Source organism: Acanthopagrus latus, chromosome 17, assembly GCF_904848185.1.
Source record: "Acanthopagrus latus isolate v.2019 chromosome 17, fAcaLat1.1, whole genome shotgun sequence".
In the NCBI taxonomy this organism is placed as follows: domain Eukaryota; kingdom Metazoa; phylum Chordata; class Actinopteri; order Spariformes; family Sparidae; genus Acanthopagrus; species Acanthopagrus latus.
The window spans coordinates 23,966,628-23,981,077 of record NC_051055.1 but is presented as its reverse complement, the minus strand read 5'-3'; the positions used below and the strand labels follow the sequence as shown (position 1 = coordinate 23,981,077).

The window sequence follows — 14,450 nt, the reverse complement described above, 5'->3', positions numbered from 1 at the left end:
ATTTCATTTCAACGTTGACTGATTTTGAAGGGTGGTGTTATGTGCTTTGGCTTAAAGTCTCCCATGCTGTCAGAATGGGTAAGCAGCTTTCTAAATGTGAGAGAAACCCACGGGAGTATAGCCACACACAAAATGTCACTGCCATGCAGAATAATCCTGGTGCTGAACGGCTTAGCGAGTGTAGTTTAATTGAGGATACGATGCTCTGCGAACAAGGACACGCAAGCTCCCTTTGAAACAACAGAAAGTTGAAATAAGGACTGGCAAGGCTGTTGTTAAACGGAGGAAACAAACCGCGGCCTGTCTGGTCTGTGTCAGTGATGTGAAAAACAGCTAGTTGTTAGTGGATTCTAACAATCTACCCACGATCACAAAGCTGACATTGTGAAAAAAAAGGTTGGTGTAGCGCGGCTCAAATTTAGAGTTGTACAATTTGTTTTTGGTCACAGTGGTAAGTTAAAGCCGTAAAATCGAAAAAGGGAGGTGCAGCAGTGAGTAACTTTCCATTGTACCGACTGACTCCTTCCTCTTTCTAAAAATGGAGACGGTAAATGCAGTGAGAAAAAAGTGTGCCTGTCTTCAAAAAGCAGAGATTTACTCAAGGCTGCACAGAGCCAGACTAACATGTTAATATTTTAGGCACGTAAACGATGCTCTTACTCACACCGATTTTGCAGTGGGTAAGCAAGCTCAATGTTTGACACTGACAAAAGTCAACATCAGAGCTGTAGAGAAAGCTCTGTGTGGCATTAACACATTGTGGTAACACAGCTTTTGGAACAGGGTGGGAATCTGTGGGAATATTATGATCTGATTAGTTTCCCACTGAAATTGAAATCCACTGATCCACTCATTCATTTAGAAAAACAGAAAACAAGTTACTACTATTTTTTTTTTTCTAAGTTCAGTGAATTGCACTAACAAACATCACTGGCAGTCAAGCTAACTGGTCGTGATGAAGGTCACTGTCCATACAAACAAATCAAAAAAGTGTGTGGTAATATTCAGCTTTTTTACTTGAAAAACTGAACTGCATTGATAAGGAAACTTTTTTGGAATTGGTAAATTGATTTAGAATCATACAACTCAAAACTTATTTTTTATGTGAAGACTGTATATATATATTTTTCCACACTGGTAGATTAATTGAATGAACAACTTGAAGCACTACAACACTTTTCTGGCCAATTTTGTACAAAGAAAATGTATTTTAGCCTTGTTTTGTTTGCATTTTGCACTGCATTCTCTTCAGCACTAGCTGGTCTGAGAGCTGCCATATTTCCTCGAGCAGTGTTTGCTCTCAAGGATTGTGATTAAAAGGGCTGTTCTTTCAGACCACAGTTCATAAAAAGGGGTTATATCATTATTTATAGCCTTGCCAGATGTTTTGAGAAACAATTCCCTATGCCCTGCAAATTCAGACAAATATCCGCCAATATGACAACAGACAATATCGAGAGGAGGAAAACACAGCAATGCGAAACCAGAGTCCTCTTTGAAAATGTAATAATATGGACAAATGGACTTGTGACTTGGAGGACACCTTATCCCTTTTGGAGGGCACGTTTATGACTCCTTTATAATTCAATCCCCAAAGTAAAGTACAGATCAGTGAAATATTACACAGGCTACAGAACAGAGGCTGCTTTGTGCCTTTCAATTGTCACGTTTTTGATTTGTGAATCCTTAGAGAAGCCTGGAGGGTACGTTGCATTCATTTCCGCATTATTCTGTTGTGATGTATTTTGTCTTTTATCCGCACATGAAATGTCCAATATGCCTGCTTTCCAGGGAGGAATGATGGATAGCGGTTGTCAACCCAGGATGACGTATGGGCCCTGCGGTAAACTCTGTCACGAGCCTGTATCATCCTTAGCTCTCCAAGGTGGCTGCTGCAGATCCACATCACTCACTAATGTTGGGTTAAAAATGACACGGCTGGCTTTAAAACCCTCACAGCTAAGTTTGCTGGATATTGGCTGTCTGAATTCTAATAATCAATGATTTACTTGGACATTAACACATTAAAGTTGGATTTCAACGTGGACTCAGGCGCAGGTATCCGGTACATTTACATTCAGTCAAGCCAGAGCAATTTAAAATGGCCATTAGAATAAGAAACATACTGTGAGGCTATTGAACTCATTTTTCCATATGCCACACGCAACAAATCACCTACTTAAAGCTGCAGGAGTCACTCTGAACATACACAAAACCTTCCAACTCTCTGTGCTGCCTCAAATGGGCACTGCGCAAAGGCCCTTCCACCAATGTCACAAATTCCAGAGGCGGCAGAGGGAGTTTACTGCCAAACAAAGTCTCATTCCTCATAGGGCCTGCTCTCTAGGGCGTGAGCCTGGCCAAGACCCAGGCCTCCCTCATCACGACTTGTCTTCTCAAAGATGCCCCTCCAGCCATTCGTGACACCCAGGGCTGCGCCCCAGGCTTCAGAGGCAGCTGTAGGGCTATCAAGCAGCGGGATAATGAAACACATCATGCGTTTCTTACCTTAAAGTAACAACTTCAAAATCACGTTGATGGTTCATTGTCTTGTAATAGGATGAATAGTGTTTCTGTCTCAGCCCCCCTATCACTTGTTTCTGCACTATGTAACTTCAGTGAGAAGGTAGGATCACAGCGTTACATACATGTTTACTTCAACATACACTTTTTGAACACATAATGTTGTTTTGACGTAATGAGTCTTGTTTAGTGGTCGACTGGGATTTCTATTCATGACAGTGGTGTTGCACTTGAAAAACTGAGGGCACCAAATCGCAGCTGCCAATTTCTACATAATGCTGCATTACTTGCTGATATTCGATATCTTTATCAGCCCTGAAGAAAAAAAAAAAAACATATATTGGTGAGAGGACAGTCAGCAGAGGGTGTGAGGAGGAGGGTGCTATACTATTGGACTGTTTCCTCCATTGACTCAGGCTTTCACCACCTCAACAGATGTACTCGCTCATGTGCATTTGTAGAATAGCTAATAGGAACACCCTCTTTCTGAGATGACATGTGACTTGGCCAAATTTTCCAGTCATGAGCTGGGTTTTCTCAAGCCTGAGAACAGAGCCAAGAGGAGACCACTTAGATTATTGAATAATGAGACTACTGTCTGTAATCAATACAGAACTGAAACTTCAGTGTGACATCCTACTGAAAAAGAAGAACAACCTTTATAGTGAAAGCATTAAAGGTGAAATGGCATCATGCATCTCAAATATTTACTGTGTAACAGAAATCCACAATAGTTGAGAAGGTATTTCTGAAGAAATCAACAGGCTTTTTTCAGAATGTCCAAACACCTAGAACTTGTTTGAGACCTACTAATCCTCACCTGTCCACCAGCTATCAGTGGTGAGTTTTGCTTCTGGTCATCTGCTCACCCAGTATAGAGGATAACTTCGTTGTTGCCTTTGTGCGCCAGCTTTCACTATCTTTGGCCTCCTTGTATCCATCTTTATGACCCTCTACCTGCCTTTTGTGACTAATCCTTGCCTGCTTTTGACCTCTAAAACTGAACTGATCTGTGGTCTGTGATTCAGACACAGGTCTTATTCTTCACATCTGATAGAAGCTGAAAAGGTTGTCGCATTGGCTAGAAATCAAACACAGGACTTGAGCTTGTCCCGAGAGAATTCTAGCACTGATGCAATAATGCTACCCTGTGATTGAATGGACAGGAGGGTATTAGTTGTACCTCTGGAGGCCTAGTTCTTCTGTGCAGTCACACACCCTGCACCGCTGATAGTCACGCAACTGGGCAGAGTGCTCCTCCACTTTTGGTGAGCTACCCTTTTCATCTCTGTGTTTTTGCTGCTACAAAAATGAAGCCGCCTTGGCAAGCCAGACAGGGTTCTGTCAAGACATTGTTTAATTCTGGCAGAAGCATGCGCTTGTGACATGGAAGTAAACATGACTGCTCTGACCTCTTGTGACACTCCTGTGAGACCAGTTTAACAACATTTTGCAAGAGCGCCACAGAAAAACAAACTTTCAAGTATGCATGTAACAATGGACAAATTGTTTGTTTTGTTAATCTTAACCTTAGTGGTGCCACCCCAACAAGTTTTGTTGACTCTGGCCATTGTTGGAGAGTGGGGCTGCACAATGAATTCAGATATTATCGAAATGTGTATCAAACAATATATGTGAGTGCAATATTCAAATTGCAGAAGCCACAATTTCTTTGTCAATTGTTTGACAAAAAATTATAACTGTAATTGAATAAACAGTTGTGTTGCAGAGATGTCTTGGCCTACAAATGTGGTTCTCTGCATTTTTTTTGTGAAATACTCGAGTTCAGGAATATTATGTCTTTCAAAAGTGATCTGAATTAAACAAAATAATGAAAATATATCTTTGGTTGAACTGGTCTCAACTGGTCAACATGCACATTGTGATGAGGTCTGAAATCAACATTCCTTTGTTTTAAGTAGTCTAGGGCTGGATAAAAAAAAGACTGATTTTCCATTCTACATCAATCTTCATTTAAATGGCCCAATATTGATCAATAAAATCCAGAGATTGATCTTTAATTATATGCCTTTTGCTGGGGATGCAAGCCCAAATGCAAGTGCATTTTCTGTTTCATTAAAAAAGTACTTATTTTTCTGAAACTATGCTGAAAGGAAAACTTTTGCCACATCACGTCATTATTTTCTTGCTCTTCGACTACATCATTTTTATTCATTAGATGCTAAAATCATAACAATATCACATCACATAATTTCTCCATGGGCAGAATTTAACCATAAATCTCTGAAACAAGTAATTCAAAAGCTTCATGTATTTTTATTTTCAATAATGAACCAGGTAACAGGAGGGTCCCTTGTACAATTACAACATCTGTTTTCTCAGACACTCTTTTATTTCAAAGCACAATGAGTATTGAAACTGAAAAAAACTAACTGAATGGATACTGAATTGAATCAAATTGAACTGAGACCTTGTGAATTGGAACCCAAGCGAGTCAGGAAGTGGCGAGCCAGCTCTTAAATGGGTCAGAGTGTTCAATTAAACTGCAAATCAGTGGTGTGTTTAATGTTTCTTGACATGTCATACAATAAAAAAAATTAATAAATAAAAACATTTTCCATCGCTATGAGAGACTATCATCAGAGCCAGTGTTGTCTGCGTGATCGTTCTCATTGACTACGGATCAGGTATGTGACGCCGTAATGCATTATTCAACAGAGGGAATAATTCATATCATGAATTAGAAATACATGAACAATCCCATGTTGGAAGAAAGAATGCGAAAGGTGAAATGTAGAAGTGTGCTTGCAATGTAAAGCAGTCGGAGCCTAATCATTTCCTTCCTCATCCGGTTACTGATGTCAGTTCATCAGTCAGTGTCCCCTTTTGACTCGCTGCCCTCACAAAAACACCTCCATCCCCTGCTGAAATTATAATGATCTGGTGTTAATTGATGGGTCTGGATAATGTCATGGCGTGAGGCCAGGCGTGCAGCACACAAATCACATTACTGATCAAAACAAGGGTCTTAGCCTCGAGACACATTGTAGATGAGTTTTACATAAAAAACAAATCATTCCTCATTAATTTTATGAAAAGGGCACATCACACAACACCATTATGTTGCCATTAGTGAGCTTGTTGTTCGGAGGAATCAATCTATTTTGAACAGTTAATAACATTCACATTCTCACCTCATTAAAATGACCTCCTCACCTCTGCTGTAGTTAATTAAAATATCTAAATGTAGAGATTTATGTTGCAGGAGCTTTATGTATTTATATAACCATTAAAACAATGACTGTCAATTCAGTGTTGTTTAGCATAAATCTCTGGTGTGCTTTTAATGAAGGCATATCAATATCCGTGATGTCAGGTGTTATCACGCTGATTTGCCTTTAAGGAAGTGATCTGTTTACCTGTCTGTTTTCTTTCTATCTTTAGAACTGTATTTTTATCTTGTTCTCATTCTGCCCATCTGTAAACTAAGCAGCTCGTATGTTTGCCCATCTCTGTTTGTCTACTTGTCTGTTTGCGGCCCGTCAGCCTCTAAGTGATGACTTCCCCTTAAACACAGCATGAAACGCAGCCTCTCTTTGTTGCTCAAACGAATTTCTCATCTGTCAGGTTATCATGAACTTTTGATATTTTCACTTGAGGGGCTGTTGAGGGAAAGTGATGGTTGTGGAGGTGACATTGAGGGGTTTCCGTGGAGGGACACGACTCTTGACAGGCAGTAGAGGCTTTGTTACAACTCAGTTGCGAGTGTAAATGTAAAGTATATTTTTCTGCATAACAACAGATACGTTAAAGTTGATGTTTTTTAAGGTTAAAAATCTATTGTCTCTTGTCACAATGCTGTCTTTTTGCTCAGGTTAAGGAAAACATCATGGTTTTGGTGACTACAAACACAACTCCAAGTGTCCCGAGGTCTCCTTAAAAAGACTTGGTGTTGTTGCTATGAGTGTGGCTGGAGAAGTGTCAGCGTCACTTCATTGTTTTTTATCTGAATGTTTTTAATAGAGAACACCAGGATGAAATATTACACACAACGTCAAACTGCTCAAAAATGTAACAAGATTGACAAAAATTCGAAAGATGTGCTGGTTTCTCTCTGAATCTGCTAAATGTCTCTCCTGCAGGTTTCGAATAAAAATCTGGTATTTCTTCACACTGAAAACTGATCAGGAGCCGGAGACCTGATCCATATCCAGAATCTGCCCGGTCCAACTTGTGTTTACTGAACAAGATCAAAGGGTTCACTCAGTCTTTGTGACTCAAACAAGCTGGCAAGGTGAGAGATGCAAGATGCATTTGATTTGCAGCGACAGCGCAAAGGATGATTCATTGATGATGTTCTTGAAGTGCAACAGCCCACAGAGGTACATCACATCTCCTCAGTTTGTGTCCAACAACATCAAAGCCTTTCCCTCCTCTCAGGGATGTCTCCACTGTGAATTAATTTAGCGACAAGGGGGAACGGAGGGTTCTCTCACAATAAAATTCACTGGAGCGCGATGTGAAAACATGGATATAGAGTGGAAGCAGCGTCATACTGTGCAGAAAAACATAAGATTTCATTGACTGTCTTGTTTTTGCTTGCATCTAAATTTACTTTCTCGTCTTCCTCTCCCCACAGTTGCAGCGTCCAGTTGCATGTTTCCCTGTCACTCAGCAACTCCACCGCATGTGACCTGCCTCGATCTCCGAGCCCTGTTGCCTTACTAAAGTTACTAAAGGATTTTTTTTTTGTGATCTTAAGCCTTTTAAACTTTTACGAACATTTTACAATCCAACGTGTAATGGCAGGGTGTGGATCTGAGTGCAGATCGTGCCACTTTACCATCTCAAAGGTGTAGAAGAGCATCACTTGCCTGGAAACTTAGCTCAAAGCGAAAGACAAGCTCATCCTGGAGTACTATCACCATGGCCCAAGCAATCCACTCTGGTTCCATGTGAGCTCTGCCCACCCAATTCACCAAGACAGGCAGTGGTGGGGGTACTGCAGTTGTCTTTAAAAAACATTTCACCAGTATTCCACTCAGCCTTGGCTCTTTTAACAGTTCTGAAATCTCAGCTTTAAAAATTGTCCACAAAGACCCCATCTGCTGTATAATTATTTGCCGTCCCCCAAATTCCAACTCCAGCAGTGGCTTCCTCACTGAATTCTCTGACCAATTATCCCCTCTCGTGCTCAAATTTGATAAGGCCATTATAATTGGTGACTTTAACATTCATATTGAAATTTCAAATCCATTTGCCACAGACTTTTTAAGCATTTGTAAATCTTTTAACCTTGTGCAACATGTCTCTGGCCCTACACATAAATGAGGGCACACCCTTGACTTAATTTTCTCTCTGGTTCTGTCTCTTGCCCACAAATGTATTGGTCTGGCTAATTCTCCCCCGCACTTTCTCAATATTAATGAACAAATTAGCCGGTTTAATAATTTGTGTACATCCGCCCTTGATTTTTCCGCTCCATATACATCCAGGGCTATCCCAGTTGTCGATAAAACTTCCTGGATCAATAACAATATTAGACAACAAAGAAGGGAATAAAGGAAGGCCGAGTGAAATTGAAAAAAACACAAACTTAACACTGCCTCGACATGAAGTAACTACTGATCAACTTGAACAAGACTATTAAAGAAGTGCAAGCTGCCTACTTTTCTGATCTGATTGTAAGCAATAAACGCAACCCAAGGTTCAACCAGCTTGTAACTCCATCTCCTCCTGCTATTCATGCCTCCTCACCTGCTGACTGTGAAAAATTCCTGTCTTTTTTCATTGGCAAGATCGATAGTATAAGGTTTCATTTTACTCTAACCGTTCTTCCCCTTGCAACGTTCAGTCATCTCCTATCTCTCTACAAATCCTTTCAGAAACTGTCGATAATATGTGTCCCTCCTCCAGTCCCTGAGACATAGTTCCTACAACATTTTTAAAAATCATACTCCCCGTCTTAGGTCCTGACCTGCTCGCTATCATCAATTCCTCACTCACATCAGGGTCCGTACCTGACCTCTTTAAAATTGCCAGTGTTCAGCCACTTCTTAAAAAATCCTCTCTCAAGCCAAACCAGTTAGAAAACTACAGACCTATCTCCAAACTTCCCTTTTTATCTAAAATCCTTGAAAAGATTGTCGCGGACCAGCACCTGAAGCTGGTAGAAGGTCACAGAATCTCTGACCAATTCCAATCTGGTTTTCGCCAAAAACACAGCACCGAGACAGCATTACTGAGAGTGTCTAATGACATCATGCATGCTGACAAAGGTGAAAGCTCCATTCTTATTCTTCTTGATCTGACTGCAGCCTTTGATACCATCGATCATGCCATTTTTCTGGTACAGCCATTAATTGGTTTAATTCCTATTTGACTAATAGAGTCTTTAATGTCTGCATTAATAATCATGTTTCCTCTTCCCCTCCCCTGCTGTGTGGTGTCCCTCAGGGGTCAGTTCTTGGTCCAGTTCTGTTCTCCCTGTACATGCTTGCTCTGGGTCATTTGTTCAGCCGCTTCCATGACATGTCAAACCACTGTTATGCGGATGATACACAAATCTACTTTTCTGCGAAACCCAATAACCTGAATCAACTGTCCTCTCTCCATGAGTGCTTAGCTGCCACCAAAGACTGGATGTCTCGTAATTTTCTCATCTTAAATCCAGATAAAACTGAAATCATCTTATTTGGCCCTGATAAATTTGTCACTGCAGTTGATCAGTTTATTGGACCACTACACACTAACATCAAACCCACTGCTAAGAATCTGGGTATCTGGGGCGCCGCATAGCTCAGTCGGTAGCGCGTGCGACCCATGTGCCGAAGCTCTGCAGCGGACCTGGGTTCGACTCCCGGCCCGGGTCCCTTTGCTGCGTGTCACTCCCCGTCTCTTTCCCTGTTTCCTGTCCAACTCTTCAAGCTGTACTATCAGAAAAGGCCAAAATACTTTTTTAAAGAATCTGGGTATCATCTTCGACCAGCATATGACACATTTGACCTTCATGTTACAAAACTTGTCCAGTCCTGTTTCCTGCAGGGACAAAATGTAGCAAAAATCAGAAGATTCCTGTCCTCCTGCAATCTGGAACAATTAATTCACAGCTGCAATTTCTCCCATCTAGATTACTGTAACTCCCTCTACACGTGCATCAGTCAGGCTTCATTAAATCGATTACAGTCCGAAATGCAGCCGCCAGACTTTTAACCAGAACCAGTCGCTAGTCCCATATTATTCCTGTTCTTGCATCCCTTCATTGACTAGCTGTGAAATTTAGAATCAATTATAAGATCTTACTGATCCTTCATGACCCTGTCTCCAACTTTATTTCAGATCTCCTTGTACCTTATTTCACTCCTCGGTCAAATTTTGGCCCTTTATCCATTCCACGCTTTATCTGTAAACCTAAAGGTGACCATGCCTTTGTTGTTTTAGCCCCAACATTGTGGGATGGTCTTCCCCATTCACTTAGATTGACTTAATCTGTGGACAGTTTTAAGCAGCTGCTCAAAACCCACCTCTACAGGCAAGCCTTTTTATAGATTTCCTTGTTTGTTTTCTCATCTGTTGTGCCTCTTTTATCTATTCCTCCCTTTTGTTTTATCTTCCCCCGTTTGTTCTTCTTGCTCTCTTTGTTAGCGTTTGTGTGTGTTGTTATGTTTATCTATTTGTTGTTTGGAAAGCACTTTGGATCTCTGTGTCAAAAAGGTGCTATATAAATAAAGTTTTACTTACTTACTTACTTACTTTGAGTTTCAAAGGGAACTGGGAAAGTTTGGGGACTGTGGAGTCATGCTGGAGAGGACATTTGGTTACAAGCTGTCTACCATGTTTTATTAATATCTCATAAATAACAAAACATCAATTAGTGTTGTTTTTTCTGCTCTGGGACCTAATACACAAATTCACTGTGCAAAGATAAATGCACAGTCAAAAGACATTTTTGTAACAGCTGGAAGAAATTAGTACAGCAGAGAATTTGCATCTGATGAGACAAAAGTAGAGATGATGTCCTTGATTGCTATGCACCACCGAAGACTGGCTCATAAGGTGCCCATGTGATGGTTTGTCAGGTTCTGGCAGCTCAGTTGTGCTTGGTGCTGTTTTAATTTCAACCTGATTGACGGTGCCACTAAATGGAGCCATGATTACTGTGTTAATGAGTCTAAATGAATACGCAATTGTGTATCAACTCTTTCGGTGTCCACTTTAAGTCACGTACTGAACTGTCCAAAACAGTTCTTCAGCCTCCATGTAAAGCCAGTGTGATCGCTGAGGTTTGTAAGTGATGAAGAGCCTTTATTGTTTTGCTGCCAGGTGGCATACTGTAATGACACTGGTTACAGGAGAGTAGACAAACAAGAGCCTAATTAAAATCAACCATCCAAGCAAATCACTGCCAGGATGTTGCAGTCTATAATAAGGTGTTACTAACCATAACCCATTGATAACAGACAACACCTAATGATTGAGTACACAAAGATCAGCGCATCCAACATTAGGTCAAGATTGAAATCAGTAAGGTTTTAAACAAGATTAGCTGTTAGTAGAAGCAGATTGTATTTGCTTTGGTGTAAAATATCAACCTGTAGCTTAAACAGATTGATACATTTTGGCAAAGGCAGTTTCAGTAAATGCTACCTTTAATATTGAGCCAGAACTTCGTCTAATCCAAGTCTGATCGTCTGCTGTCTATAACTTTTTGTCCTGCTCTAATGGTTTCAATCCGATGACGTTCAAATTAGCTGTAGAGGGTAATATTATGGCCACACTGTAACATAATGGCACAAGAATAGCAGAACTCTAATTATGACTTACAGCAAATTGCTTAAAACCACGTCTCTTCGGCACGTGAATAGCCTTGACACAAAAAATGTAGAAAATTAAAAGACTTGATGGTAAAACCACCAAGCATAATCACTTAATCTAAGAAAGATTGCTTTTGATGAATGGTAATTGACAATCCAACATGGATACATGATACATGCAGTTGGTAAGAACCACAAGAGCCTCAAAACTAGTGAATTGTAAGAGTAGGAAGAGAGTATTTTAAATATTTTCTTAAAAACCCAAGCTAGAACCAAAAACACTTTGGGTCGGGGACAAGGGGATGAGGGATGGGGGAAATACATTTTGGGGACTAGTTCCAGAGGTTGACTACATCCCCCTTCCTTAAATCAGGTAGCTATCAATCACTTAAGACACAAGGAGTAGAACAGTTAAGTTGCTTCACTTTGGAGTAAATTAAATTTAGGTTAAAGATTGGTACACATAACTGTCCTGTTATACCCATAAGACAGTGAAGCTACAATCCCAATTAAAGAATATTGACAGAAAGCGTTTTACCACGAGCATTCCCAGAAACATGAAAAATATAAAAATATATTTGAGGTAACTTGTACAACACGTTCATGGCTCAGTTTCACTCTAATGTTAAAAATAAAATCCAAGTCAACTCGCAGGAAACAGTAAATGCATTTAGTGATTTTTTTGGGGACATGTTTCTCAGACAGGTAATAGAATCTGTCAAAATTCAACAGGCACAGATTGCCAACTGAGAATTTTGGAATAGGCTATTTTAATCCCTTCCATGAGAACAATTAAGAGTAGGGCAGCGCAAAACAGTCTGATTTCCAAATGAGAAGATCCCAAGAACTGCATAATGAATGAGTAAATTGCTGCCGAACACAATATAATCAAAGTTAATTGTATTAAAGCAAGTGAATGATGAGGGTAACTGGTTAATTTACAATTATATTAGTATTGCTTTTGCAAAGACATAAAAAAACAGCCTATGTCCATCTAAGAGAAGAAGACTGATGGTCATTTAAACACCCAGCGTGTGTTAGTCTTACTCTCCTAAGTAAAAACTATGTGAACTTGTTGCTTTGTTAGATTTTGATTTGCTCTTTGCCTGATAAGTAAGCGATAAGGGAAATTAGGACGTATAACTTCAAGGTTACGGAAACACGAAATGCTTTAATAGCATTAGTCTGTGTACCTGAGGGAGAGTTGCAGTGTTCAGGATTAAACCAATCAAACATTCAATTTAGGCATTTACATTTAAGGGATTTGGATTCACTTTTCTATCCAAAATGGTGAGCAACAAGTGAAACAAATGAAAACTACATTTATGTAACAAGCAAGTTTTTGTTTTTTTCTCGACAGGTGTTGATTGTCAGAATATGTTAGGGTATTCTGAGCAGCCGAACAAGCAATATGTCACTGTACTGCAATATAATAGGGGTCTAATATGTGTGTGTCCTCACACATTTGACTAAGTAGTGTATTAAAGTAGATTACCAGTTCAAACATAATAAATAAATTAGAGACATAAATCCACTCTTTAAATAGAGCATCTGTTCACATAATACACCTTTCCCAGCTGTTAGAGTTATGGACACGTTACAGATGTATCTAATTAGATTATAGGTGCACAATGCAACGTTTGTATAGGCCTCTCAATAAAGACAGGGCTCTTTATACAAGGAACTGCAGTTTGAAAGGCGTAGCATGAGTTAAATATGTACTTTAAAGTAATTTCTGTCCATTTGTGTGTATTTTGAGTTACGGTGGGGTAAGAGCAAAAACATCACATTTCCCATCTAGAGGTACAATAGTTCAACAATATATGTGTAAAAAGAAGTTGGATAGCAGCTTTTCATTAATAGCAGGCATCATAGTGTGAGAGCTCTAACATGTATGCTTAACTGTCTGAGAAGTATTTCCTGTAAGGCCAGGTCAAAATGTCTCCCATGTTAAACATCTACAACACTTTCTTCAAAGCTCAGTGCTGACGCATGCTTTGATGTACGTGCCTGTGCTAATTGTCCATTTCTCTGGTTAGAAATGCCAGATATTCATCTCAAGCCTTGGTTACATGCTTGTTTAACAGACAGTTAAGTATCCTACCCGTGCAGCCATTATTGTACAATCTCTTCTACTTTCACTTTGTTTTTTTTCAGTTTCTCAATTTTACAAAACTTCTCAATAAACTAGCTACTGTATCTGGTCATTTACCAGTCCTTAACTTTGTTGTTGTTTCTTCATAGGTGTGATGATCTGTTAACTGTAGAGTACAAGCATACTGACCATAAAAAATATGACATGAAATGTTACTGAGCTGTAATACGTTTTTTTAATATATAAAATTAACATGTGTATAAAACATCAATTGGCTTATGTTTGTAATTCGTGATTGTAATTTCATGTAATATTTCAAACTGACAGAAAACCAACCACATGTGTATTTTCAAGTAGCAGCAAACTTTTGCAGTGTATCAGGCAACCAGTTCCTGTACTGTAGGCTACAGTAGCATGCTACATTTAATTTTATGATTCAATTATTTTTTATTATTTAATATCTTTGTACAAAACACTGGAAAAGCAGATAATAAAAAATAGCCCAGAGACCTTAATGCTGAATGAGTACTTGAGGTATAATTGCAACCTTTGATGTTCTCCACACTAATTTTAGGTTCATTCTACTTACAGCCTGGGAGCAACTCCTAACCTATAACAGTTGTAACTGTAGGGAAAACCCCTGTGCCAGATGATACAACAACTGTTAACAATTAGATACACCTAAAATTTTGTTCACAAGCCAATTTGTAATTAATGAAAAACACGTTACGTCTCTGTGCGAGAATTAGATGGAGGCAAAACGACATGTCCCAGCTCATTTTGAATCATTACTCTCACACTATCATCGCTGCAACAGAGACATTAATTACATACCTATTCATACTTTTGTTCATTCAGCTGCTCATTTGCTCATTACCTAAATTGTGTGAAAAACAACGCTTAAGCCGACAACAGGTTGTTTCACCCTCCATTTAACGCAGTGTTCCTGAGACGAGATACCGATCTCAGGTGTTATTATGTGTGTCTTGTCATATTCTTTCCCTTTCTGTCTTGCGTTGAAAGATCATTCCCGTAAACTGCAGAAACCTGAAATACAA

At 39.5% G+C, this 14,450-nt stretch overlaps 1 long non-coding RNA gene across 8 annotated transcripts in view; it reads right to left on the bottom strand.

Annotated features, from left to right (window-relative positions):
* Positions 1–14,450, bottom strand: part of LOC119005997 — a 131,509-nt gene that overhangs the window by 76,320 nt on the left and 40,739 nt on the right. The window lies entirely within an intron of this gene.